The sequence below is a fragment of the Macrotis lagotis genome, chromosome 3, assembly GCF_037893015.1.
Source record: "Macrotis lagotis isolate mMagLag1 chromosome 3, bilby.v1.9.chrom.fasta, whole genome shotgun sequence".
NCBI classification, from domain to species: domain Eukaryota; kingdom Metazoa; phylum Chordata; class Mammalia; order Peramelemorphia; family Peramelidae; genus Macrotis; species Macrotis lagotis.
The window spans coordinates 3009330-3036272 of NC_133660.1; the positions used below are offsets into that span (position 1 = coordinate 3009330).

At 35.7% G+C, this 26943-nt stretch overlaps 1 pseudogene; it reads right to left on the bottom strand.

Moving 5' to 3' along the window:
• Nucleotides 1-19716, bottom strand: part of LOC141517206 (COP9 signalosome complex subunit 5-like) — a 58380-nt pseudogene extending 38664 nt beyond the window's left edge.
• Nucleotides 19717-26943: the final 7227 nt, after the last annotated feature.

Consider the following 26943-nt stretch of genomic DNA (forward strand, 5'->3'; position numbering starts at 1 on the left):
TGTGATTAGACTATGGAAAATCCTACTAACTCTGGCCAAAACCAGGCAAATCATTATTCACACTCAGTCTCTTCTGCCCAAGGGGGACAATTCTTCCATTAGCCTTGAAGAGTGCCAGGTGACAAATACTCTCACTCAGGACAATCTCCTAGTTGTTAATTCTTATACTTTTTATAGTTAGTTAAGTAAGACTAGATAACAAGCATAGAAATATCATTTGAAAAGTCACTTGCTGTTAAAGTTTATTCTGCATAAGACCAAGATTTGATCTGTAATTCAGATAAAGCTAATTTTTTTTAGGTTTTTGCAAGGCAATGGGGTTAAGTAGCTTGCCCAAGGTCACACAATTAGGTAATTATTAAGTGTCTGAGGCCAGATTTGAACTCAGGTCCTCCTGACTCCAGAGTCAGTGCTCTATCTACTGCACCACCTAGCCACCCCGATAAAGCTAAATTTAATCCAAGTATTGGACACAGAAAATGTTAATTGCATGTGGAATTCTAAAATTAACATAGTTCCTAGCCTTTTTCACAAATATATAAACTCAATAATCAAAGGAGCTGGGGATGATATAATTAATTGATGTGCAAGGAATCCAAGATTATTGTTTATTCATTTGGGATATTACCTTTCTCAGGCTAAAGAATTTGAAATACTTAGCTATCTGGGTCCCTTGCCCATTTCCAAGTTTGGTATAGATTGCATCTCTTCCTTTTCTTCAGTCTTCCTGCAGTGGATTTTTACCTCCAGGGGACTACTCATCTAACTCCAAATTGGTTCCAAACTTGCTTTTGATATATTGTACCCACTTGACTAATTGTAATGGCTCTAAATGTCAGACATTGCCCCTTAGGGATCACTATGTCTTTTCCCCACATTAGTTCCTCCTTCTGTATCCAAGAGAAGATTCATGTAGCCAAAGATTGGAATACTTGAACCTAATTCTTAAGAGGACCATTTATCACTGTCTTTCAAATACAGTCAGAAGATTCACTGGTAGATTTGCAAAGAGAGCAGCTGAAATAAAATTTTCTTTATATTAAATGGGGAAAAAAACATAAAGTATATTTAAATGCAAGATACCTGGCAAAAGAGCAATAGGTATAAGGAGCTAAGTCATTAGGATTAAAGTATCCATGATTTACAGGATTCTTTGGGTAGAAGACAATTTATTAAAAAGAAAATTTGTAAGAAGAGATGAATTCACATTTCTAAAACTCACTGAAGTTTCCTATTGCTTATATCCAGTACTTTGTCCTTTGAAATGAAGTATATATACATATATATATATATGTTTAAATATTTAACTATAGATATAAATATATATGTCACTTTCTCTAAAATTCATAATTGGTTGAAGCAGAGATGCTCTCACCAAGGAAAAAGCAAAGCAAAATCTTACAGAATTAAGAAAATTGAAATACATTAGACTATTACATTTCGAATAGGAAATCCATGCTTTGGAACTTTAAATATTTCTTTCTTCATAAAAATAAAGTTGTAAATTTCAAATTTTATTCATCTATTTTTCTTTGAAGAACTACTATTCACTACTAAATTTTATAGACTTCTTTCTTCTTTCTTTTGTTTTTTTTTTTTTGTCAAGGCAATGGGGTTAAGTGACTTGCCCAAGATCACACAGCTAGGTAATTAGGAAGTGTCTGAAGTCACATTTGAATTCATTTCCTCCTGACTCCAGGGCCAGTGCTCTATTCACTGTGCCATCTAGCTGCCCCCCTTCTTCCTTTTTTAAAACTAATGATGGATTTGCTAATCATTCTTTCAAATTTCTCCTGAAATCAGTTGTTTTTTAATATTCTTTAACTATCAACTTAGTAGTGCAAGATTATAGATTTTAGAACAAGAGAAAATTTCAGCATTATTCTGAACTTATTGCCCTCCTGTCTAATTGGCTGCCAAATCTTCTTGTTTCTACTTTTACATCTATTGCATCAAATACATTTTCTTGATTTTTATAGCTACCATACTAGTTCAGGTCCTCATTATCTCTTTCCTAGATTACCGTAACAGACTCTTAATTGATCTCCCTGCCTCAACTTTCTCACCATTCCAGTTCATCCTATATACTGCAGTCAAAACAATTGTCCCTAAGTTTCACCTGATTATATGACTTTCCTATTCATCAGTCAACTCTAGTGGCTTCCTATTGACTCTAGAATAAAATATAAACTCTTCTGTTTAGCTTTTATGACCCTTTTCAGCTCAGCTTTAACCTATATTTCCAGCTTCAATGGTTATTACTTCATCTCCCAAAATGTTTCACCCTGCCAAACTTACCTTCTCTCTGTTTCTCATGAAACTCTATCTCCTCTTCCCATGCTTTTGAACTGGTCATCCCCCATGTCTAGAATACATTCCCTCCTAAACTCTACCTCAGAGTTTTTCTTTCCCTTTAAGACACATGTTAGAAAAGGATGGATTATATTGCAAAACAGTAGTCATAAAAGTGATATGGCAAGGCAAAACAAGGTAATAAGGGTTTTTTGGGTATTAAGTTTTTATTAAGCATTTAGTATTCATCAGGCACTATGCTAAATTCTAAAGAATCAAACACAAGAACATGGAACATAGTCCTAAAGGAGCTTCCATTCTAATAGAGAAACTTATAAGAGGAAACTGAAAAGTAGGGAGTGGGAAGAAGACAAGGTACACACAAAGAGGAACTGGATAGCTGGGGGAAGGAGTGGGGGTAGGGAGATAATTGAGCATAAATATTATATCAGAGTCCAGAAATCAGAATCAGAACAGGAGGTGAATCCTCAAAACAGAGGTCCCAAAAGGAGGTCACCAATTAGAGAGAGGAGTTAATATGATAGAGGGACATTCTACAGTGAGAAGACTAGAGAGAGAGTAGGGTGAGAAGATCCAAGGCACTGAGGGAAGTTCCAGGGCAAGATGACAACTCTTAAGGAATGGTGACAGAGTCCAAAAAGTCAGAAAGAGCCACTTCTTTCCAAAATCGAGACTCTGGGTTAAAATGGATGTTCCATGGTAAGGAGGTCCCATAAACTAAGGGAAATTCCAGGGTGAGATGGTAGTTCTCAAGACATGATGGCAAAAGCTGATCAGTAGAACAGATTAGGTACACAACATCAAGAAGGAAACAAATATAGTAGCCTCATATTGGTTAAGCCTAAAGGTCCATAGATACAAGGATAAAAATTCGCTATTTGATAGTAACTACAGAGAAATTGGCAAAGTAATCTCAATGAAACTAGCATATGAAACTAGATATATAATAATAAAATAATGATATGTAATAATGAAACTAGATATGTAACAAAGTAGGAAGACTCATCTTGAATTCAAATCTGGCCTCAGAATCTTATAAGCCAGGAGACCCTAGGCAAGTTATATAACTCTATTTGTCTCATTTTCCTCATCTATAAAATGATCTTGAGAAAGAAATGGCAAACCACTCTAGTATCCTTACCATAAAAATTCCTAATAGGGTCTTGAAGAGTTGAACATAACTAAAATGACTAAATCAAGGTGGGGGGGGGGAGAATAAGAGGCATCAAACCAGAACCAAGGATCATCCAAATAGTTCTTCCAGAAGGGTCATGATCCTGAAACTAATATAAAAATTGAAGTTAGAAAGTTGGGCTGGAAGGAAAAAAAAGAAAAAAAATGAGTCCAAAACATCTATAATCAAAACTTTAATGAAAAAGTCAAATTGCATGTAAAAGGAACAAGAATTCCTGATGAAAGAGTTTTAAATGGTTTTATAAATGAGTTATTTCGATCATCGGCTTATAAATGAAATTCATGTACTATAGGGAAAAACAAAAAAGAAATGAAAATGATGACAGAATTAGAAAAGAGAATTAATAGCATGAAAAAAGAGGCAATAGATTATTTCAAAATTAGAATGAAGAAAGGAAATGTTAATGATTCTTTAAAACAACAGAAATTATTACTATAATTCACACCCAAAGCTCATTGGTATGGGACTCTCTCTAGTGGAGATGAATGCCCTGCTTTATTTAAGAGGCAGGGTAGGAAAAGAGGAGAGTTCTTCAGTTTCTTCAAATTGTTTTGGGTATTTCTGACTTCTACCTTCAAAAGAAGATGGGTTAAAGCCCAAAGAGAAATGTTATATCTCTAAAATTTGCATTTATAAAAGAAAGAGAAAGAATAAATCAATATATTGGTTATGCAATGGCAATAACAGTAACAATAAAGTCACTGTATTTTTAATTAAATACAAAATTGTAAATCCTGAAAATCAAAGAAGAGATTGATAAAATTGAAAGTAAAAAATAACTTAATAAATAACAATAAGATGTGTTTTTGAAAAACAAAATCAACTATTAGCTAATTTGACTTTGAAAAGAAAATTATCAGTATCAAAAATAAAATGGTAAATTCATAAGTGAGCAAATTTTAAATATGATTTTCTCAAATATATAGCAATAAAATTAGCATTTAAGTGAAAGGAATGAATATTTACAAAATTATTAAGTGTCAAAATTGATACAATAAAAACTCAAGGATTTAAAACTCAAAGACAAAGAAAGTGAACAATTTATGCATGGGTTACTAAAGTAAGGTTTATGACAGCATATCTTAAGAGAGAATTCTATCAAACATTTAAAGAACAATTAATTTCTTTTTTTCTCTTTTTTGTTCAGATTCATTGATGCTAAAAGTATAGAGACTACTCCTAATAATGCCAATGCCAATAATGATTGGTGTGGGGAGCTTTGACCTACTACTCCAACCTGGACTGTTTGCCTTAGGCAATCCTGCTCCTAGGGCCCTCTTAAATGCTGGGTTTAGTGCAAACACCCAATCAGTTTTGGCAACTGCATAGCAAAGCTCCTGAATTCAAGAAATCTATTGGGGGGCACCTAGGTGATGCAGTGGATAGACTCTGGAGTCAGGGGGACCTGAATTCAAATGTGACCTAAGATACTTAGTATTTACTTAGCTGTGCCACCATGGGCAAATCACTTAATCCCATTGCCTTGCAAGAAACAAACAAACAAACAAACAAACAGAAATCTACTAACCTCAGTCTCCCTGGTAAACTGAAATTACAGGGATGATCCACCATTCCTGTCAGAATAATTAGTTTGAATATTACATAAGCTATTCAAAAAAAAGAGGAAAAGAAGGGATCCTATCAATTCCTTTTTTGACATGAATAAAGGAAGAGTCCAAACAGAAAGAAATAAACCAATATTCAAATTATTGATAAACAATTTAGTATACTATGACTGGTCAATGTGCAAATTAGCATTTATTAATCATATTTTTGACAAAGGATGCTGAGATGCCAAGTGTACAAGAAGGGGGTAAAACAGTCCCTTGTTTTCAAGAGCTGAGTTTATGTATAAACCCAGAGACATACAGAATAAATTGAGGGAAATCTCAGAGGGAAGGCTTTAAGAATAAGGACTACAAAAGTGTCTTTTCAGAAGGTAGAACTTTAGCTCATACTTGAAGCTAGGGAAACTAGGAGACGGATGAATAAAGTATTACAAGCATTGAACATAGTCAGTGAAAATATTTAATCAGGAAATGGAGTAACAGCAAGAAGGTCATTGTCCCTAGATCTCAGAGTATAAGACAGGGAACAAAATATAAGAAAATCACAGAGGTAGGGAGGGATCAGGTTACTTTGAATGATCAAACAGAGGAATTTCTATTTGATCCTTTGAAGTAGTAGGGAGTCACAGGAGGTTTGTTTTTTGGTTTGGAGGTTGTGGTTTTGGGTTTTTTTTAATAGAAGAGTGATATGATCAAACCAAGTGGGGATTGTTCTGCAGGAAGAGAAAGATTTGACACAGGGAGCCCAAACAATAAATTCTTGGAAAAGTTCAGATGCTTCATACTGAAGACAACAGCATCATGGTTTCAGTGTCAGAGAAGAAGAAGGGGTATAGACAAGACCATACAGAAGTCAGAACTATACAACTGCTTGGGTATGGTGGGGTAAGAGTGAGGTTTCAGATGACATCTTGATAACACTGTCATAAACATTACATGTAGGCAGATTAGAGGAAAGATTTAAGAGAAGGGCAAGATAAATTCACAGAATGAGATTTTAGGAATGGCATCTAGATGGTGAGTCTGAGTAATTGGGAGGATGGTAGTATATATATATATATAGTACAAGATGAATAGTAATTAGAACAGAGTCAACCAAAGGTATTCTTGAGAAATACTACTACTAAATCTGGAAAATATATTCTTTAAAATATTTTTCTAAATTATCACTACTAAGTGGAAGTAAGGCAGAAATAGGATAAGGGATCACCTCTGTTTTGACCTGAAAATGGAGTAAGCATACATTATATAGAAACACAGTTACATTTGTTCAGTTAGAAGTCATCTATCAGGACGGCTAGGTGGCACAGTGGATAGAGCACCGGCCTTGGAGTCAGAAGTACCTGGGTTCAAATCCGACCTCAGACACTTAATAATTACCTAGCCGTGTGGCCTTGGGCAAGCCACTTAACCCCATTGCTTTGAAAAATCTAAAAAAAAAAAAAAAAAAAAGAAGTCATCTATCATGGACTTGAGGTAAGGAACTACAGAAACAATGGTTGTCACAGCTGCATTGCCTGTATGGAACAATCACTACCTCTCCCTTCTCTCTTTTATTCTCCTTGAGATTTCCAAAACTCCCATCAGAGCCTGTACTTGAAAATTTTCCACCTTCCCAACTGAGAACTGATCTTCATTTGTATCCTTTTTTCCCCCAAAAAAGGAAAAACTACAAATCGTAGGCTATATAATCCCTTGCCAGAGGGCAATATAGTCAATATATGAATAAACTAGAAGTCCTTCCAATAAAGAAGCAGAACTATCCATTTTACCACTTCTGTTTGATAGTTACAGGTCTAAAACTAAGACAGAATTTTTATTGAATCTTTGCTGCCGCTTTCTCGAGATCATATTTCTGAGTTGAATAAAGAAATGGTTCAAATTAATAAGATTTAGAACCACTTTCCAATTAATAAATGGTCAAAGGATGTGAAAAGAGAGTTTTTTAGGCAAAAAAAATCCCAACTATTAGTTGTCCTATGAAAAATACTCCCAATAACTAATATTCAGAGAAATGCAGATCAAAATCACTCTAATATTCTACTTAACAGACAGCAGATTGACAAAGTTGACCAAAAAAAGGAAAATGACAAGGACCAGTGTAGTTGTGGGAAAACAGGTACATCACTACATTGCTGTAGTTAAGAACTGATCCATTCATTTTGGAAAGAAGTTTCAAAACATGCTCAGAAAAATGATTAACTGCACATACCCAGAGATAATATTATTAAACAAAAAAAAGAGAAAAGGGATTCATGTATGATAATATTTAAACTAGTTCTTTTTGTGGTAGTAAAGAACTGTAAATTAAAGGAAAGCATACACTTATGGGAACAGTGTACATTCCCTAGTAAACAGATCTATGAATGGTATGAAATACAATTGGGTTATAAGAAATAAGGAAGGGGAAATTTCCAAGAACTTTTTTTAGTGAAAGGTATGCAAACTGAAGTAGAAGGAAGTGAACTAAATCAAAAGAACAAATTGTACAAAAAATTATAAATAGAAACAATTTTGAAAGATTTAAGAAATCCAATCAACTCATTGACCAATCATAAGTCCAAATGACTCCTGAAAAAGCATACTAAGATCTCCTAACTCAGGGGATGGAATGAGATTTTGGGGGGGAAATAGCCAAGGCAAGAATTTATTTTGCTTACCCACATACTTTGTTTCAAGGATTTTGTTACTCTTTCACTGGGGAACAGTTACCAAAAAAGGAGAGATAGAAAGTGGATTTTGATTAATTACAAATTTAATTCAATTTTTAAAAATAAATTAGCAGTATGAGAGCAGGGAGGCAATTTAGAAGTCACCTAATCCACATTTGACAATTAAGGAATCTTGAGATTTGCCCAAGACTAGGTAGTAGAAGAATTAGTAGAGAATAAGGACTGAAGCCTAACATTTTTGCTGTACCACATTTTTCTCAATTTGGTCTGTTACTTCTTCCCAGAGAAATTTTAAGCATTATTTCTTAACTATGAAATGAAAAACTTGCCTCTTGTTAATGGAATTTTAGACACCCAGAAGAGGCACTGTTTGGGCAATCAGCAAATGTCCTATGTATGTCTATGATATAATTCAATGAATATGGAACCAGGGAGAAGAGGGAATAATGATGCCCTTTTAAGTGGGAGGAATTGCTCCAGGGGGAAATTCAATAAAATAGACAAGTATTAAATCTTTTCAAAGCCAAGAACTATGTGCTGAATATATAAAGAATTTACAATTCAATTCAACAAATTGGTGTTGAGTATGTGCAGAGCATAGTGCTAGGTGATGAAGGAGATAAAAAATGTACCCTGGTTAAGGGCTCAAAACAGTAGCCTCCTTTCTATTGATTACATATATAAAATAAAGACAGAAATTTGAAACAAATAATTGAGCAGGGTGAAACTTCACCTATGGTTTTCTTTTTCTTTTTCATTTGCAAATGAGTGCTAAAAGGATCTCAAGTTTGAGAAAAACCCAGACAATTGTGGTGGTTTGTTGAAAGTACAATCCTTAAAAAGCACCACCATAGCACCCATTTGCCCAAAGACCAATTATGCAGTTTCATACCTCTCCAGGGATCTCCAATAGCTTCACAGGAATTTGGAGGTGTCTAGGCTCTTTTCCCCACCAATGATGGTGCTAGTCCCCACCAATGATGCTTTCTCGATTGTTCTGGGGTCCTTTTTACCCCAGTTCTATTTAACCAGTACAGATTAGGAATATTTGCTGCAAAGATATAAGAAAAAAAATTTCCTAACATGTGGAAACCATAATCCCCATTCCCCAAACCACCTCATTCTTTGAGGAGGGGAAGGGAATAGGTTCATAACTTAACTAAGTTCTTACATAGAACAGTCCCAAGCACAAGTTCTACCTGGCACCTAGGATTTCCTACCAGGCTAGTTGGAAACAACATCCTACCTGGAATCCTGTTTCCAAGATCATCATGATTTGAACTGTTGGTACAGTAGAGATTCCACATGCTTGTGAATCTGAGAATAAGCAAAACAGATCAGACACAGAATACCAAGGCAAGAAAAGCCACCTTCCCAATTCAGCTCATTGTGGTGTTGTGGGTAAACTATATGTAATCTTCATCCTCTGGATATAGCAAGAAAAAATAGGCAAGACAAAGTGTTTTTCTACTATATAGCCAATTGCAAAAGGTTACTCTGACCCTGTGGTAGAGGAACACAGAAAAGGAGGAACACAGAAGTACATGTAAGGCAATCTGATCATGTTCCAAGGTCATATTGCACCATAAATGAATAGGATTTGACAATCAGACATTGATTGGAGCAATCAGCTGGTTAGAGACTCAAGACAGATCTGCTCTTGGAGTTGAGGTAAAACTAGACAAACCAGTGGATGCTTAGCTGAACATCTGTTAAATTTCCATGGATTTAGTCCCCTAGAGTAAAGGTTTCTAGCATTTTTATTTTGAATAGAATTTATTTATTTTGATATTATTACAATAATCTTGTTCTGAAAGTAAACATAAACCCCTCCCTCAAAAAAGAGAGAGAGAAACCTAAAGAGAAATGAAGTGAGAGGGGAAAAGAGTACTTCAGCTGTGTTCAGATTCCATTAGCTCTATCTCTGGGATGAGTTGCCTTCATCATGAGTCCATCAGAGAAGTTGCTTCAATATTTTTTCCCACAGTTGCTATTACTAGATATAATTCCCACCATTCTATTCCTCCTCACCCCCATTTATTCTATTATCTCTCTCCTTTCATCCTGTCCCTGCTCCAAAGTGTGTTGTATCTGATTACCCTGTCCCTTGATCTTCCCTCTCTTCTATCACATACTCCCCTCTCCCCTGTCCCCCTTATCCCATCCCTTTCCTCTTATTTTTCTCCAGGGTAAGACTGATTTCTATACCTTATTAATTGTGTATGTTATTTCTTCATTGAGCCATTTCTGATGAGAATGAAGGCTAACTCCTCCCCCCGCCACTCACTTTCCTACCTTCCACTCCATTGTATAAGCTTTTACTTGACTCTTCTATTTTAAATATTTTAACCCTTTTCTTCCTCTCCTTTCCCTTCCTCTCAGTACTTTCCTTTATCACCCATTGATTCCATCTTTAAAGTATATAATGCCATTACATTCAATGCCCTCCTGGACCTTGTCTATATATGCTCCTTTTAACAGCTCTTATAAATGACTCCTGTTCATATGAGTTATCAGTATCTTCTTCCCATGCAGGAATAGGCACAGTTCAACATCATTAAGTTCCTCATAGTTAGTCCTTCTTGTCCACCCTCTCTATGTTTCTCCTGAGTACTGTACATGGAGATCAAACTTACTGTTTAGGTCTGGTTGTTTCAATAGGAAAGTTTGGAAGTCCCCTGTTTCATTGAAAGTCCATCTTTTTCCCCTGGAAGAGGATGTTCAGTTTTGGTGGGTAGTTGATTCTCATTATTTATAAACCAAGCTCTTTTGCATTCTGGAATATTATACCCAAGCCCTACAAGCCCTTAATGTTGATGCTGCCAGATCCTGTGTAATCCTGACTATAGAGCCATGTAGTTGAATTGTTTGTTTCTGGCAGGTTTTGGCATTTTCTCTTTGACTTGTTAGTTTTGGAATTTGGCTATAATATTCCTGGAAGTTTTTCTTTTGGGATTTCTTTCAGGAGGTGATTGGTAGATTCCCTCAATTTCTATTTTATTGAATTTATTGAATTCTATCTTTTTTCTGCTTCTAGGTTATTTTCCTGTTCAAGACTTTCAGGTAGCCCAATAATGGGTTTTTTTTGTTTTGTTTTTTGAAAGTCAATGGGGTTAAGTGGCTTACCCAAGGTCAGTAATCATTAAGGGTCTGAGGATAGATATGAAGTCAGGTCCTCCTGACTCCAGGTCTAGTACTCCATCCACTGCTCTGCCTAGCTGCCCCCAGCCCAGTAATTTTTAAATTATCTCTCCCGGAGATTTTCTAGTTTTCTAGGTTGGTTGTTTTTCCAATGAGATATTTCATACTTTCTTCTAATTTTTTGTTCTTTTAGCATTGTTTATTGTTTCCTCACAAAGTCATTAGCTTCCTTTAGCTCCATTCTACATTTGAAGAAGTTATTTTCTTCAGAAAGCTTTTTTTAATCTCCTTTTCCAATTCTACTTTTTAAGGCATTCTTCTCCTCATTGACTTTTTAGGTTGATTTTTCCATTTGGCCTAAACTGGTTTTTAACATGATATTTTCTTCAGTATTTTTTCTGTATTTCTTTCACCAAGTTGCTGACTTGGTTTTCATGATTTATCTGCATAGCTCTCATTTCTCCTCCCAATTTTTCCTCCACCTCCTTAATTGCTTTTCAAAGTCTTTTTTGAGCTCATCCATAGTCTGAGCCCATTTCCTTATTTTTCTTGGAGGCTTTGGATACGGAACTTTGACTTTGTCATCTTCTGGGTGTGTATTTTGATTCTTTGTGAGACCAAAGTAATTTTCTCTGGTTAGGTTCTTCCTTTTCTCTTGTTTGTTCATTTCCTCAGCCTATGACTGGTTTACTGCATATCCGAGGCTTTGGGGTTTTTTGGGACACCCCACTGGTACCTTAATTCCTCCAAGGTCTAATGAGGGGCTATGACTGCTATCTTGACTGTGCTTTGATATATGGATGACCACAAGCCCTCCCCTCTGCCCTGGAGCTGTGAGGAAGATCCCTGCTCAGCTACGATGGTGTGGGAGTCCAAACTGCAACCTGGCAAACAGCTGAATCCTGCCCCAGGGAGAACAGAGACGTCTGTAATCTCCCCAAACTGTCTTGTGGGTTGAGTGTTCTGGAAGTGCTGGGTGGCTCCCAGTTTCCCTCTGAGTTCACTCTGGTGCAGCAGAGTTCTCTCACCACCCCTTCAAGCTGTCCCAGATGGTCCCTGGGCCAAGAGGTCTGGAAACCTCCCCCTCTGCCATGGACCCAGGCACCCCACATGCTGTTCCTGGAAGGCTGGAGCTGGAGCTGTGCTGCAGCTCTTTCAACCCCTGGTCCCAGTGAAACAGACCTTTCCCACATATCTTCAAAGTTGTCTTCGTCTGGGAAATTGTATCGCTCAGTCTTTCTGAGGGTTCCGTCCCTCTGAATTTTGGTTAGAGTCATAATTGGATGGCTTTTGGAGATTTGGGGGGGGGTGAGTTTTCAGGAATTCCTGACCTCACACCCCCATCTTGGCTCCACTCCCCCAGCATTTTTAACATAATGGACCCATTTGACAGTATTATAAAGCCTATGGACTCCCTTGTAGAATGATATATTTAAATCATATAAAACATAAGATTGTAAGGGAAATCAATTTTATTGTAATAGATACAGTCTTTCCTTAAAAATCTGTTCAAAAAAATTTTTTAAATCTGTTCGAGTTCATGAATGCCCTGAAATCTACTCATGCACCCCAAATTAAGAACCCTTGCATTAGAACCAAAGCTTCTTTGGCTTAGAAAAGCTTATGTTCAACAGGGCCTTGAGAAATTATGGATTTTCTTATTCCAAGAAAAATAGCTAAGGGTTTTGTCGTGAGAACAAGTTCTATTACCATAATGAGATAATTTGTCAACATAGTAGAAATGTTTCCATTTTGTTTTAAGCCTCTAGTTTGTGATTGATATGTTTTGAATATATTGTTTTTCTGTAAGTTATTTTTCAAAACTAAGATAAGCACCTGTGTGTATGATACAGCAAATAAAATCGGAATGCTATTAAATAACTAATAAAATATATGAACCTAATGCATGTATAACCTATATCAGATTACTCACTGTCAAGAGGAGGGGGGGGAGAGAAGGAGAAAGAAAAATGTGGAACTCAAAATCTCACAAAAGATGAATGTGAAAACTATCTTTGCATGTAATTGGAATAATAGATAAATTTAAATTAAGAAAAAATATAAGGGGCAGCTAGGTGGCGTAGTGGATAAAGCACCAGCCTTGGAGTCAGGAGTACCTGAGTTCAAATCTGGTCTCAGACACTTAATAATTACCTAGCTGTGTGGCCTTGGGCAAGCCACTTAACCCCATTTGCCTTGCAAAACATATATATATATACATATATATATACCCTCTGATAAGACAGATTACCAATGAAAAGATATTATAAACAAACATCCATAATTTTGAAATTATCAATCAAATTATGTAGTAGACAACAAAAGGATTACCTATAGCTGAGAGGATTAAAAATGTACCTGAGATCCTTGCCATCAACCTGTTCCTATGTCAATACTTGGGCTGGTTTCTGCATTCCTCCACAGAGGAGACTCAAACAGCCCATACTGGCTTAAGGGCAGGGCTAATTGATGGAAATTTTCTAAATGACTGTCTGGGAGGGAGATATGAGATTCTGACTGAGCAGAGTTGAATATAAAAAGAAAGGAACCTTTGGAAATGATAAAATGTCAGAGTAGTGATTTGTTTGTACACGTTGATTAATAAAGTTTGATTGCCTACCTTAAGAAGCATGTCTAATTAATCTAGCTACTAGTAAGTATAATTAATACTCAATAGACTCTACACAAGGACACCATGTTACAGGTTTTTCCCTAGTATGACTGATACTGGATGAGAGAAGTCTTTTGCCTCTGACAGGGAGAATGAAACACCCCAGCCAAATTCCAGTTGAAGAGAGAATCTTAAGGCAAAGAAATGCCAAAGACTCCAAGGTTTCATGTACTAATGAATCACACCTAGCAGCAGCCAAGGGGCCACAGAATACTCTCCAACAGTGCCCTCACTAGACCGGCATAAGTAATACATAATAGACCTTACACCATGCCAGAACAGCAAGGAACAGACAGGTCCAGTGATAACAATATGATATCACCAGACCACTTAAGTGCCTTGCAGTGTAGGTGGGTAGGTATGAGTTGCCCTTCCACACATGCTCTCTGAGCATTCATGAGTGCCTTCCCATGTATATTTCCTAGGTTTACATACATAATGATATGTGTAGGTATGGAAGAATATTCCCTAGATTTATGGGTGAAATATATATTTTACTATACTCTTTCATTAAATGCCTATGATTTGAATTAATTTTGTCATCTGTTCACATTTGTGAAGCCTCATTAAGATCTTGAGTGAATATAAAATCACAGATTGCTTTGAACCTAGGGTAACCTATTTAAAAGTACCTATGTGCAACTCAGAAGGATGGGGAGCCCCAGCTGCTACATTTATGTAAAAAAAGATACAAAAATTCAAATGAAAACAACAAAGAATAACTGATCCCAGATTTAAAGCAATTACCATTCCTGATTCCAAAAGATAGATTAAGAAATGATTGCAGAGCATTGCATATATAATCTGAAATGATCTTGATTTGGATTAGTTTTGCTTAATCTTTTTCTTTGTGATAACAGAAAGATATTATTGGGGAGAATAAGATCAAGAAATGCCTGCTATGTAAAAAGTAGAAATGATCAATAATAATAATAATAACTTTTTAGGTTTAGGTAGTCCTTGTCTTCATGGATTTTATAAGGGAAGAAAAACACATAACACAAAAACCTTCAGTATACTTTAATATAAAAGAAGCAAGTTGTAATAGTGAATAGAGGATCAGTCTTAGAATCAGGAAGATCTAGCATATCAGCATATAATGAACAAATCACTTAATCCTCTCAATTCCTGGGGGAATTGTCTACAACCATAACTTACAGATGAATTATGCTGATCTGCTTCAGTTAGTGGAGTTTTCACACTGGAATACCTAGGTTGATGAAATCATATATCTAGACCAAAAAAAGGGGATTTCTCAAAATAATTGTCATAGAAATGTGCTATTTCAAAATGTCATATTTTAAAGAATAAAAGTTCACATTCATCAGGTGAGAAAAAGGAAAATATTCTTGGATAATGTGACATTTGAGTTGACTTTTAAAGGATTGGAAAGAATTTAAGAAGTGATAAAGGAGGGGGGTTAATCAAAGCATGGGAAACAATGTGAATAAAAGAAGTGAGAAAGCACAGGGAATATTGGAGGACAAAGAGTAGTCACAGGAAAAATCATAGCATCATCAGATTAGAACTGGAAGTATCCTTAGAGGACACCTAATACAACTCCATTTTACAGATGAGAAAACTTAAACCAAGGAAGACTAAGAGACTAACTCCAAAGTTCCACCAGTAGAATTCCCATGGGCAATGGTTAAACTCCCAACAGAGCTCATTCAATGATGTTTTGTCCTTTATTCTCAAAGAAGATAATAACATCAGGGAGGTGATACCTCGACAAGCACATGAATTGGATTTGAGTAAGGGGAGATGCTGTACTAAGTCACCAGACTCAATTTCTCCTCCAGAGCTATCTGGGTCCAGTGCCCAGATATGAATCAGGATAACTTGGAGATGGTTCTGAATGCAAGGCAGAGTTAAGTGACTTGCCCAAAGTCATACAGTAAATATCAAGGGTCTGAAATCAGATTTGAAGTCTCATCCTCTTGACTCCAAGGTCAGTGCTTCTTTTACTACAACTCCTACTGCCCTTGCTTATTCAGTTGCATCACAATGAAATGAAATGTCACAATAATAAGGAAATACTGATAGATTTTTTCCCACAGATGTGAGAAATGATAAAAATCTATACATAAGAAAGGCAGTTTTCAGATGTAGAAAGAAGGAGGCAGATTGTATGTATAACATATAAAATCACTCTCTGTAATGGGGAGGTTGGAGGAAATGGAGGAAAGTAGAAAAATGTGGAACTCAAGATCTTACAAAAATGAATGTTGAAAACTATCTTTATACAGGAAGTCTCAAAGAAAAATGTGAATTTCTCTCAGGCTCTAAAGGAGCTCTTGGGAAAGCTCAAAAAGGATTTTAAAAAGGGGCAGCTAGGTGGCGTAATGGATAAAGCACCAGCCTTGGAGTCAGGAGTACCTGGGTTCAAATCTGGTCTCAGACACTTAATAATTACCTAGCTGTGTGGCCTTGGGCAAACCACTTAACCCCATTTGCCTTGCAAAAACCTAAAAAAAAAAAAAGGAAAAAAAGGATTAAAAATCAAATAAAAGAGGTAGAAAACTGGGAAAAGAAATGAGAATAGTACAAGAGAATCATGAAGAAAGAGTCAATAGTTTGGTAAAGGAAGCACAAAAATGGGAAAAAAGTAAAAAAGTTACTGAAGAAAACAACTCCTTAAAAAGTAGAATTGGTCAAGTGGAAAAAGAGGTACAAAAGCTAACTAAAGAAAATAATTCTTTCAAAATTAGAATTGGGCAACTGGAAACGAATGGTACTATGAGATTTCAAGAAATAAAAACAAAAAATGTCAAAAGAATGGGAAAAAAAGAAGAAATGTGAAATATCTCATTGGAAAAGCAGCTAATCTAAAAATAGATCTAGGGGAGATAATTTAAGAATTTTTGGACCATGAACATAAAAAAGAATTTGGACGTCAGAAATTATCAAGGAAAATTAACTTGATATTCTAGAACCAGAGGTTAAAAATAGAAGTTGAAAGAATTTACTAATAATCTCCTGAAAGGGATCCAAAATGCAAACTCCCAGAAATTTTATAGCCAAATTTCAGAACTTCCAGGTCAGGGAGAAAATACTGCAAGCATCCAGAAAGACACAATTCAAATATTATGAATACATGACCAGGATTACATAGGATTTAGCAGTTTCTACATTAAAAGATTAGAGGTCTTAAAGTATAATATTCCAGAGGGCAAAGGACCACCTTTGCCAAGAATCACCTATCCAGTGAAAATGAGTATAATTCTTCAGGGAGAAAAATGGATATTCAGTGAAATATTGAAGTTTTGAGCATTTGTAATGAAAAAAACAGAACTGAGCAGAATACTTAATACAAGACTAAAGAGAAGAATAAAAAGGTACACAGGGAAAAGAAAATATAAGCTTAAACATCCCTAAAAGGGAAGATAATTGTAACTTAAGAACTTTATCACTATTAGGGCAGTTGGAAGAAATATCCATACACAGAGTATCCATATACAGAAGGTATAAATATAAGTTGATTTTAATAGGTTGACAATACAAAATTAGGTTGGAGCCAAGATGGTGACAGAAGAGCCTCTCCTAGATGTTCTCTCCATAATATTTCAAAAATCTTAAAATTAAGACTCTAACTAAATTTGCAAGAGACAGAACCCACAGAAAGATCCCATGAGGCAATTCTCTAGACCAAGGTAACCTGGAAAATAGTGGAAAGGCTCCACTCCATGGGGTTAGAGGGGCAGCCGCCAGAGTGAAGAAACTTCAGCCTCCCTGAGGCAGCCCCAGGGCACCTGGGGCGCAGCTCACAGCAACAGGAGCAGTTTCTTGACCTACATCCCGGGGAGCACCGGTCACAAATTGGAGGATCAGCAGAGGGGACCTCTGCGAGAGTGAGCTCACGAAGCCCAGACACTCAGGGCAGCTGCAGCAGTCAGCACAGTCTGGTAGCAGCAGCTACATGGAAGCCCAGATCAAGGAAATGGAAGCAGGCATGGAACCAGTACCCAGGAGCAGAGCTGGTAAGCAGCGGTCCCCAGGCAACTGATCCTTGAGTCCTCAGCCCACCAAAGGTAGGGGAGTGGAGAGATACTTCAGAGGTCTGTCCTCTGTACCTGGAATAGGACTCTGGGGTTCTGACCACATTCAGATCCTGATCACAGTCTAGATCCCCCATAGAGCAAGCCCCACACATACACCTCAGCCCCATGGCAGAGGGGTGTGTTTGTGGTCATTCACAGACCAGGAGGGAAGTCAGAGCTTCACACACTGAGATCCTTGTGTGTTTGGGGGGGGGGGGTGTCCCAATAATACTCAAAAGCTCAGGAAGCACCCCAAAACCAGGCACAGGCTGGAGAAATGAGTAGACAGAGAAAAAAGAGGAACACTATTGAGAAATACATTGTCTATGATCCCAAGAAGGATCAAAATACTCAGTCTGAATATGAGAAGTCCAAGCTTCTGCATCTAAAGACTCCAAGAAAAATAGAAATTGGGTTCAGGCTATGATAGAGCTCAAAAAAGATTTTGAAAATCAAATAAGGGAGATAGAAGAAAAATTGAGAAAAGAAATGAGAGAGATGTGGGACAATACAAAATTAAGGGATGAAAAAGGATTGCACTGGGAGAAGAGGAAAGAGAAAGGTAAAATGGAGTAAATTATCTCACTTGAATGGGCACAGATGACCTCTTACAGTGGGAAAGAGGGAAAGATGATATGAGAGGCTGGGGCATCACATGACCCTTACTCTCATCAGAATTGGCTCACAAAGGGACTAATAGACACATTCAGTTGGGTATAGAAATCTATCTTACCCTATAATGAAGTAAAAGAGGAAGGGGATGAAAGAAGTGAGGGTGGAGATAGAAGAGAGAACAGATTAAAGGTGATCAGAAACAAAACACTTATCTGGAGGGACAGGGTTAAAGGAAAGAGAGAGGAAAGGATGGTGAAAATAGAATGAAGGAATACACAGTATTCATAACTATGAATGTGAATGAACAAGTTTACTCATAAAATGGAAGAGGAGAGCAGAGTGGGTTAAAAAAACAGAATCCTACAATATTCCATTTACCAAAAAACATATTTGAAGCAGAGAAAAACAGAGTGAAGGTAAGGGACTGGTGCAAAATCTATTATACTTCAAGTGAAGTAAAAACTAAAAAAAGAAGTAGTAGCAATCATGATCTCAGTCAAACCTAAAGTAAAACCAGTCTAACTTAAAGAACTGAGCAAGAAAATTACATCTTGCTAAAAAGATATCATAGACAATGAACTAATATCAATACTAAACATTTATGCACCAAAATGGCATAACATCCATTTTTTTTTTAGGTTTTTGCAAGGCAATGGGATTAAGTGGCTTGCCCAAGGCCACACAGCTAGGTAATTATTAAATGTCTGAAGCCAGATTTGAACTTAGATATTCCTGACTCCAGGACCCATGCTCTATCCACTGCACCACCTAGCCACCCAACATCCAAATATTTAAAGAAGTTAAATGAATTTCAGGAAAAAAATAGATAGTAAAACTATACTAGTGGGAGACCTCAACCTTCCCCTCTCAAAACTGGTTAAATCTAATCAAAAAATAAACAAGAAAAAAAACTAAAGAAGAGAATAGAATTTTAGAAAAGTTAGGCATTACAGATATCTTGAGAAAATTGAATGAGGATGGAAAGAAATATACTTTTTTCTCAGTGATCTATGTCATCTACACAAAAATTAACCACATATGAGGAAATAAAAACCTCACAATCAAATTCTGAAAGGTAGAGAATGAATGAGAGAAGATATTAAGGGTATATTTGAGGCCCTCTTCTTTCTTTCTAAATTTTTTTCCTTTGGGAGCTTTCTGTGTTTACCATGCATATGCAGAAGATTCCAAATCTATGTGCTCAGGACCTGCCTCTTCCTGATTTCTAATCCTTCATCTCCTACTAGATATGTGGTCACTTCTAACTCAGCATGCCCAGAAATGTACTCATCATATTTCCCCTAAATCTGACCTTCTTTTCAAATTCCTTTTGTTGTCATTTTAAGTCACTCAAGATCAAAGCTTCCAAGTTATTTTTGACTCTTTCCCTTTTCCCCACTTCCCATTTACAACAAACAATTCTGCTTCAACATACTTAATACTGTCCCCATATCTCCAGTCAGAATACTACCTCCTCTAGGGTTTTAAACACATAGACCATTGTTTTAGTCTTCTAACTTGTCTCCAAGACTCCAGATATTCTCCATTCCAATCCATCTTCCAGATAATCAAACTATTTTTTCTAATACATATATCTGGCTAGAATTACTCCTCTGTTCAAACTATATTCAGTGACTTTACTACTTATTCAAAGACAAACTCCTGAGCCTCATATTTAAATCCCTCCAAAATCTGACTCCAAGCTATCTTTCATCCATATTCCATTTTACTCTCCTTCACATACTTTACTTCCCAACCAGACTCAACTAGAAGACCTTCTTCAAACTCTGATGGCCATCTACTAACTCCATATATTTTCATAATCCATGTCTAAAATTTGGAAAGCCATCCTCCCTCATCTTCATCTACAAAAATCCCTTCTCTTCCCTCATGATTCATTTCTGATATCACCTCTACTAAGATACCTTTCTGGATCTCTCTTCTCCCTCCTCAAATTGTCCCAGAGTTCTCTTCTCCCCCCCCCATTCCTCCTTTGCTCCTACTTCATGTTATTTTGTATAGTATTTATCTATCTGAGTATGTGCCATCACCTTTCATCTTGGTATCCCCTACCTAGCACTTTTAAAATGACCATTGAATTGAATGGGTAAAGATGAAAGAGGAAAGAGAGTCCCATATCAGGCAAGGGAATAGATATTAGTAGAAAATAATATGATTGTGATTTTTTAAAATTTTAATAAGATGGTTTGCTTGTTTTAGTTAAAAGAGCAATGCTTCCGACACAAAAAGACCTTTACAGATCTTTTTCAGCTCTAGAATTGTTTCACTATATAATTTCATAAAGACAATTGCCATTTCATGGTACAGTTTTACAACACTATGGCAGATACAGTTGGGAAAAAAATTGTCACTCAGGAAAAGATAATTAAAAGAAAAATGAACCAGATAAGAGAGGTAGTTGAGAGCATTGAGGAAAACTTCCAAAAAAAAGATTAGATAACATGCAAAAAGATTAGATATAAAGTGCAGACTTTTGAGACAATAAAACATAATAGGATGTCTAATGCTAGGCTTGGCTGACCAGAGTTTCTGCCTTATGTTTACATCATCATGCTCAGGGTTCTTTGACTGATTAATCCCAATTTTTTTAACAGATTGAAAAAACATCCCATTTTTAGATAATTACATTTTAGCAGATGTGTATTTCATATAGCTTTTCAAATATCATATACCTGATTTTTAGTTTACTATGATTTTTCCTGTTCCTCCCCTTAATTTTTTTATTCTTTTCTAGCTTTCTCTTCAGTTCTTCCTTCTCTTAACTTTCTATTTCTTATTTTCAAATTAAATGACAAAAAAAAATGAGAAAATGAACCTCCCTCCCTTCTTTGCAGAACTAGGGTACAATGCATGTGGAATATTGCAGATACTATCAGATTCAATACATACAGGAATTTTGCAACCCCACTTTATTTTCTATATTTTTTATTCCTTGATACAAGGAATGGTTCATTGCATAAGGGAGGAGAGGGAAACGTTTAAAAATAAAAGTAAAATTTTTATAATTGTAACCATAACTATTTGAAGGACGCTATACCAACTTTATCAGTATCCAAACAGCTGGCTAGCCAACTAGCTGTAGTTTTTACAGAATGAGGGGAAGATAAAAGGAAGAATAGTGACATTGATTCTGGGGCAAGGTTCATGATTATGAAAACCACTAGAGAGGGTTTGGTGGAAAAGATAATTTTCTCTTGGTGAAAGAGAGAGAGAGACAAAGAGACAGAGACAGGAGAAACAGAGAGAGACAGAGGAGAGCAGATACAGAGTTAGCAAGATAGAACCAGAGAGACAGAGAGGAGTGAAAGAGAGAAAAAAAGAGAAAGACAAAGACAGACAGAGGAGAGGAGAGGGGAGAGAGAGGAGAGAAAGAGAGGAGAAGAGAGATAGAGAAAGAGAGAGGGGGGAGAGGGAGAGAGACAGCCAGAGATAGAGGAAACAGATGAGAGAGAGGGAGACAGAGAGAGAGACAGAGAGAACATCAAAGTTAAAAGTTTACAAATGAGAGTGGAAGCAGTCTTTCTTTTAAAATCTTTTAAATTGATGCAGTACTCCCCATTCTCTGTATTGGATATATGTTCAAATCTTCAGTTTCAGAAAGTCTCGGGACTTATGAAGAAGATAAGTACTGTCTTTTCAATGGCCACCCCAGTGCCCTAAACCAGAGACATAATGAAATCTACGTCATGTAATTTTCAATGATCTCTCAAATGCCATATAAAAAAATCCCATTGAATCCATTAAGCAGTTTTTAGACAACCCTCAAATTCCAAGATTTTAGGCAAGAACTATTCCCTCAATGGGATGCCTATACTTACATACAACTATAAAACAACTACAGTCAACCACACAAAGCATTAATAATTGGTCCCATCTAGGGGTCTTCTGATTTTACAGTATATCGGCCATGTTTCCATTCAATAGAACTCTCTGGTGCTCAACTGAAGAATACTTGCTATTTTTACTCAGGAGCTACTGGAGATTTGTTTCTGCATACATATAATTCTGTTTGGAGCTTGATTTATATTTGAGTCCAAAATATGTGCCCTTCACATAATTCAAGGAATGTGACAATAGTGATCTATCATATTTAGTGCTTCCTCTTCTAAAGAGGTGGAGGTAAAGTTTGAATAGCACTTTTCATAAAAATAAAAAATTAAGGGTATGAAATTTTTTTCTCACTTCTAGGTCTAACTACCTTTATATGTCCATAAAGCCAATCAAAACTATTCATGCACAAATTTCACAGTAAGATCTCCAAGATACAAGGATATTTTATTTACATTGAAGACTCTTCTCAAAACTTGGAGTAGGCTATTTAATAGGCTTCCCCTAGTCAATTAAGTCATGGTATCAATCAATGCAATGTACCATACTTCAGAATTCGTCCTTTTCTATGAGGGGGAAAAGTGCCACTAGGTGGCATAGTGGATAGAGCACTAGGCATGGAGACAGGAGGCTATGACATCAAATCTCACCTAAGACCCTTACTTGCTGGGTGACTCTGGGCAAGCCACTTAAAACCATTTGCCTTCTCTTCACCCCTCTTCATTCCTATTGAACTGGACATTATCTGACTTATCAGGTGACTATTTAGAGCAGAGAAAAGATAGTCATTAAGAATACTTCCTTGGGGCAGCTGGTAGCACAGTGGATATTGGCCCTGGAGTCAGGAGAACCTGAGTTCAAATCCTGCCTCAGGCACTTAATAATTGCCTAGCTATGTGCCCTTGAGTAAGTCACATAACCCCATTATCTTAAATGAAAAATAAAAAAATAGAAAGAATACCTCCTTATTAGTCAATGGGTGAGAAAGGAATGTACTGGGAGAAAGGGAAAGAAAAGGTAGAATGAGCTAAAATATTTCACTTGAAGAGGCAAGAAAAAAACTTTTACAATGGAGTAGAAAAGAGAAAGGCGAGGGGGAATGAGTGAGTCTTTATTCTCATTGCAAGTGGCTCAGAGAGGAAATAACATATACACTCAATATATAGAGAAATCTATCTCACCCTAGATGGAAAAAGGAGAGGAAAGGGATGGGAGAAAGGTGACAGGGAAGGGAGAGGCTGTAGGTGATAGAAGAGAGGGAAAATCATGGGAAAAGGAAGTGAGATACAACACATTTTTGAGGGAGGACAAGGTGAAATGAGAGAGAATAGAATAAATGGGAATGGGGAGGAATAGGATGGAGAGGAATACAGCTAGCAATAGCAACTATGAGAAAAAAATAATGAAGCAACTTCTTTGATGGACTTATGATAGAGAAAGTGATCCTTCGTTTATCTGAACAAAGACTGAAGTAAACTATTTTTTTCCTCTCACTTTATTTTTCTTGAGGTTTTTCTATCTCTTGCGGGTAAGAGGGGGATTATGTTTACTTTTTACAAAAAAACTATTCTAGTAATGTGAAAATAAATTAATTGTTTTTTAATTAAATAAAAAGAAAAAAGAATACTTCCTTGTTTCATCTGAGTATAACTCTTTCATGGAGATATTATTTTCACTATTCTTCATATGATATTTTTTATCTCAGAATCCTCTGAGTCTGTCACCTGAATCTTGAGTGACCTCAAGTTCTACAGAGCATAGCCTAGCCTATGTGGGGTTGAATTTAGGAAAAGTTAGCCTAATAAATATATATATATATATATATATATATATATATATATACACAGAGAGAGAGAGAGAGAGAGAGAGAGAGAGTAAGATGCTAGGAAATATTGTTACTAAGAACTTTAAGGTGACCCTACCAGATCTAGAAAAATTAGGCAAAAATATAAATAAGTTATGGATTAGAATAGAATGTTTTTTTAAGTCAGATATAAAAAATTATAGAATTAGAACAGAAAGAAAAAATGTGTATTCAAAATTAATATATACAAATACATATGTATGTATATATACATGTGCAAGCATATTTACATTTTGCACATATGTATTTATCAGCTGTCCATTATACCCTTAAAAAATGTATGTGCTGGACCATTAAAAACCTCATAAAAATGCAGAAAATTAGAAAACACAATAAAATTATAATAAAAAGGGACCTAAAAAATGATTTACACTTAAATGGAGACTACATAAATTAATTCCCTTCAGAAAATGGATGGTCAAGGAATGATTCTTACTGATTTAATTTCAATAAAGAACAATGCTTTATTATATGAAAATCTTAGACATATAGCCAAAACAATCCTTAGGAGAAAATAAAATTTTAAAACTAAAAGAGAGAAAAAAGAAATCAATGAACTGGACCTAGAACAACAAAAAATATATAAAACAAAATTTAAAAACCCAGCCAAACACAAAAATAGATATAATAAAAACTTAAAGAAAAAATCAACAAAACTGAAAATAAACAAGATTGAATTGATATATAAAACTTGGGACTTTTTTTAAATCTAATACATTTAAATAATCTAATTTTTAAAAAACAAAAAAAAATCTTAGAATGATGAATAAAGGAAAGCATTAGAAACTATTTTGTGCAATTGTATTTTAATAAAACTGATAAATGAAGTAGATGAGTATTTTTAAAAATATAAACACTAAAATTAAAAGAATGAAAAATAGTAAACTAGAAAAAAGTAACTTAAAAAGAGAAATAGAGTTTTAAATGAACTTCCCCCAAAAAAAATCCTAGGATCAAACAAACTTACAAATGAATTGTTGCAAACATTTAAAAAATTGATTCTTTTATTAATTAGTTAATTATAAGTTTGGTGATTTCTTATTAATTATTTATATATACACTATAAAATTAAATGTATAACATATGCACACATTATGCATAATATCTAATAATTATTTATTAATTATTCAATCTAATTATCAAATTCCTTGCAAAAGCAAAGATTCTACCAAGCTCCTTCTATTAGACAATAGGATCCTGATACAAAAAGCTAGGAGGAGACAAAACTATGAAACATTGTCCTTAATGAATGCTGAATATAAAAAAATGTATGCAGTATTAGAAAAGAAATTACAACATATTGAAATATGTACTATGACAATATTGTATTTATATTAATATTAAGAAAACTGTGAACATAATAGAGATTAGAACTTGATCTATGATTTCACTTGTAAATGGAACTATTGGGTAAGGAAAGCCCCTCTACTGATGAAAGTTGTCCCCTTTTCTACAACTTATAGTTTAAAATTTTTGCCATAAGTACCAAAAGGTTAAATAACTTTTCTGGGTTCATATACTCAGAAGGTGTCAGAGGAAGGACTAAAACTCAGCTTTTCTTGATGTTAAGACCTACTTTGAAAAATCTACCATATCATGCTATGTGTTGTATAAAAAATTATATACCATTTTAATAACAAAAATAATAGCACTTAACATTTCATGACCCCAATCCCCTGACCCTCTACACTCATAACCTTGCCTCATATTTTACAGAAAAAAAACTGAAGCCAATAGTCATGAGATCCCTCTTTCCCTTCTTCTCCATCCAATTTCACTCAGATGTTTCTACCATTATATCCTCCTTCCCCTACCTCACATGAAGTGGTGGCCTCACTCCTTACCAAGATTCAGTTGTTTACCTGCATAAAGAATTTCATTACTGCCTATCTCTTCAAATAATTTGCATCCTCTAATATCCCCACTCTAACCCTTATTTTCAGTACCTCCCCAACTGCTGCTCCCTTCCCTTCTACCTATAAATATGCCCATGTCTCCCATTCTGGAAAAACCTCACTTGATGCTTCCATCCCTACTGTTATTCTATGTTTCTTCTGCCCTTTATGGTCAAACTTATTAAAAAGGCCATCCAAAAAGGTCCTTCTACTTACTCTCCTCTTACTTCTTGTCATTTGTGCATTTCAATTGTGTTTGACTTTTTATAACCTCATTGAGGATTTTCCTGGCAAAGATAATGGAGTGGTTTGCTATTTCTATCCCCAGTTCATATTATAAATGAGGAAACTGAGATTGACTTGCCCAGGGTCACACAACTAGCAAGTATCTAAAGCATAATTGTCTTAAATCTTCCTTACTCTAAGCCCAGTGCTCTCTCCATGGCATCACCTAGCTGTGTCTCGCTGCTCATTTCTTTACTTCATTATCAGTATCCAACTGAAAGTACTCTCTCCAAAGTTAGCAGAAATACTCTCTTCTGATTCAAATCTGGCCAGACGGCTCCACAGGAGAAAGTGAGACTGGTGACTTAGCACAGTCACCCTCATTCAAATCCAATTCATGTGCTTGTTGTGGTATCACCTCCCTGATGTCATGGTCTTCTTTGAAAATGAAGGACAAATATTATTACTAAATATGGATGTCTCACAGGCATTTACTCTTACTGTCTGTCCTTCTTGCCTAGAATGCCCATCCCTTCTCATCTCTACCTTTGGGCTTCTCCAAGTTCCTCCAACTCCCAACTAACATCACATTTTTTACAGGAAGTCTTTTTTCTGAATCTTAATTCTAGTGCCTTCCTCTATTAAATCTTTCCTGTTTTTTTCTGTATATAGTCTGCTTGTATATTGTTTACTTGCTATCTCACTCACTAAATTATGAGTTCTTTGAGGGTAGGAATTGCCTTTTGCCTGTTTTTATATCTCCAACATTTAACATATGACACCTGACACATTGTGGGTACTTTATGTTTATGAACAAATTATATCAAAATATGCAGAAAGAACTTTTGAAAAATGCAATTCTCCTTTATTTTAAAAAAATAAACATCATAGGAAT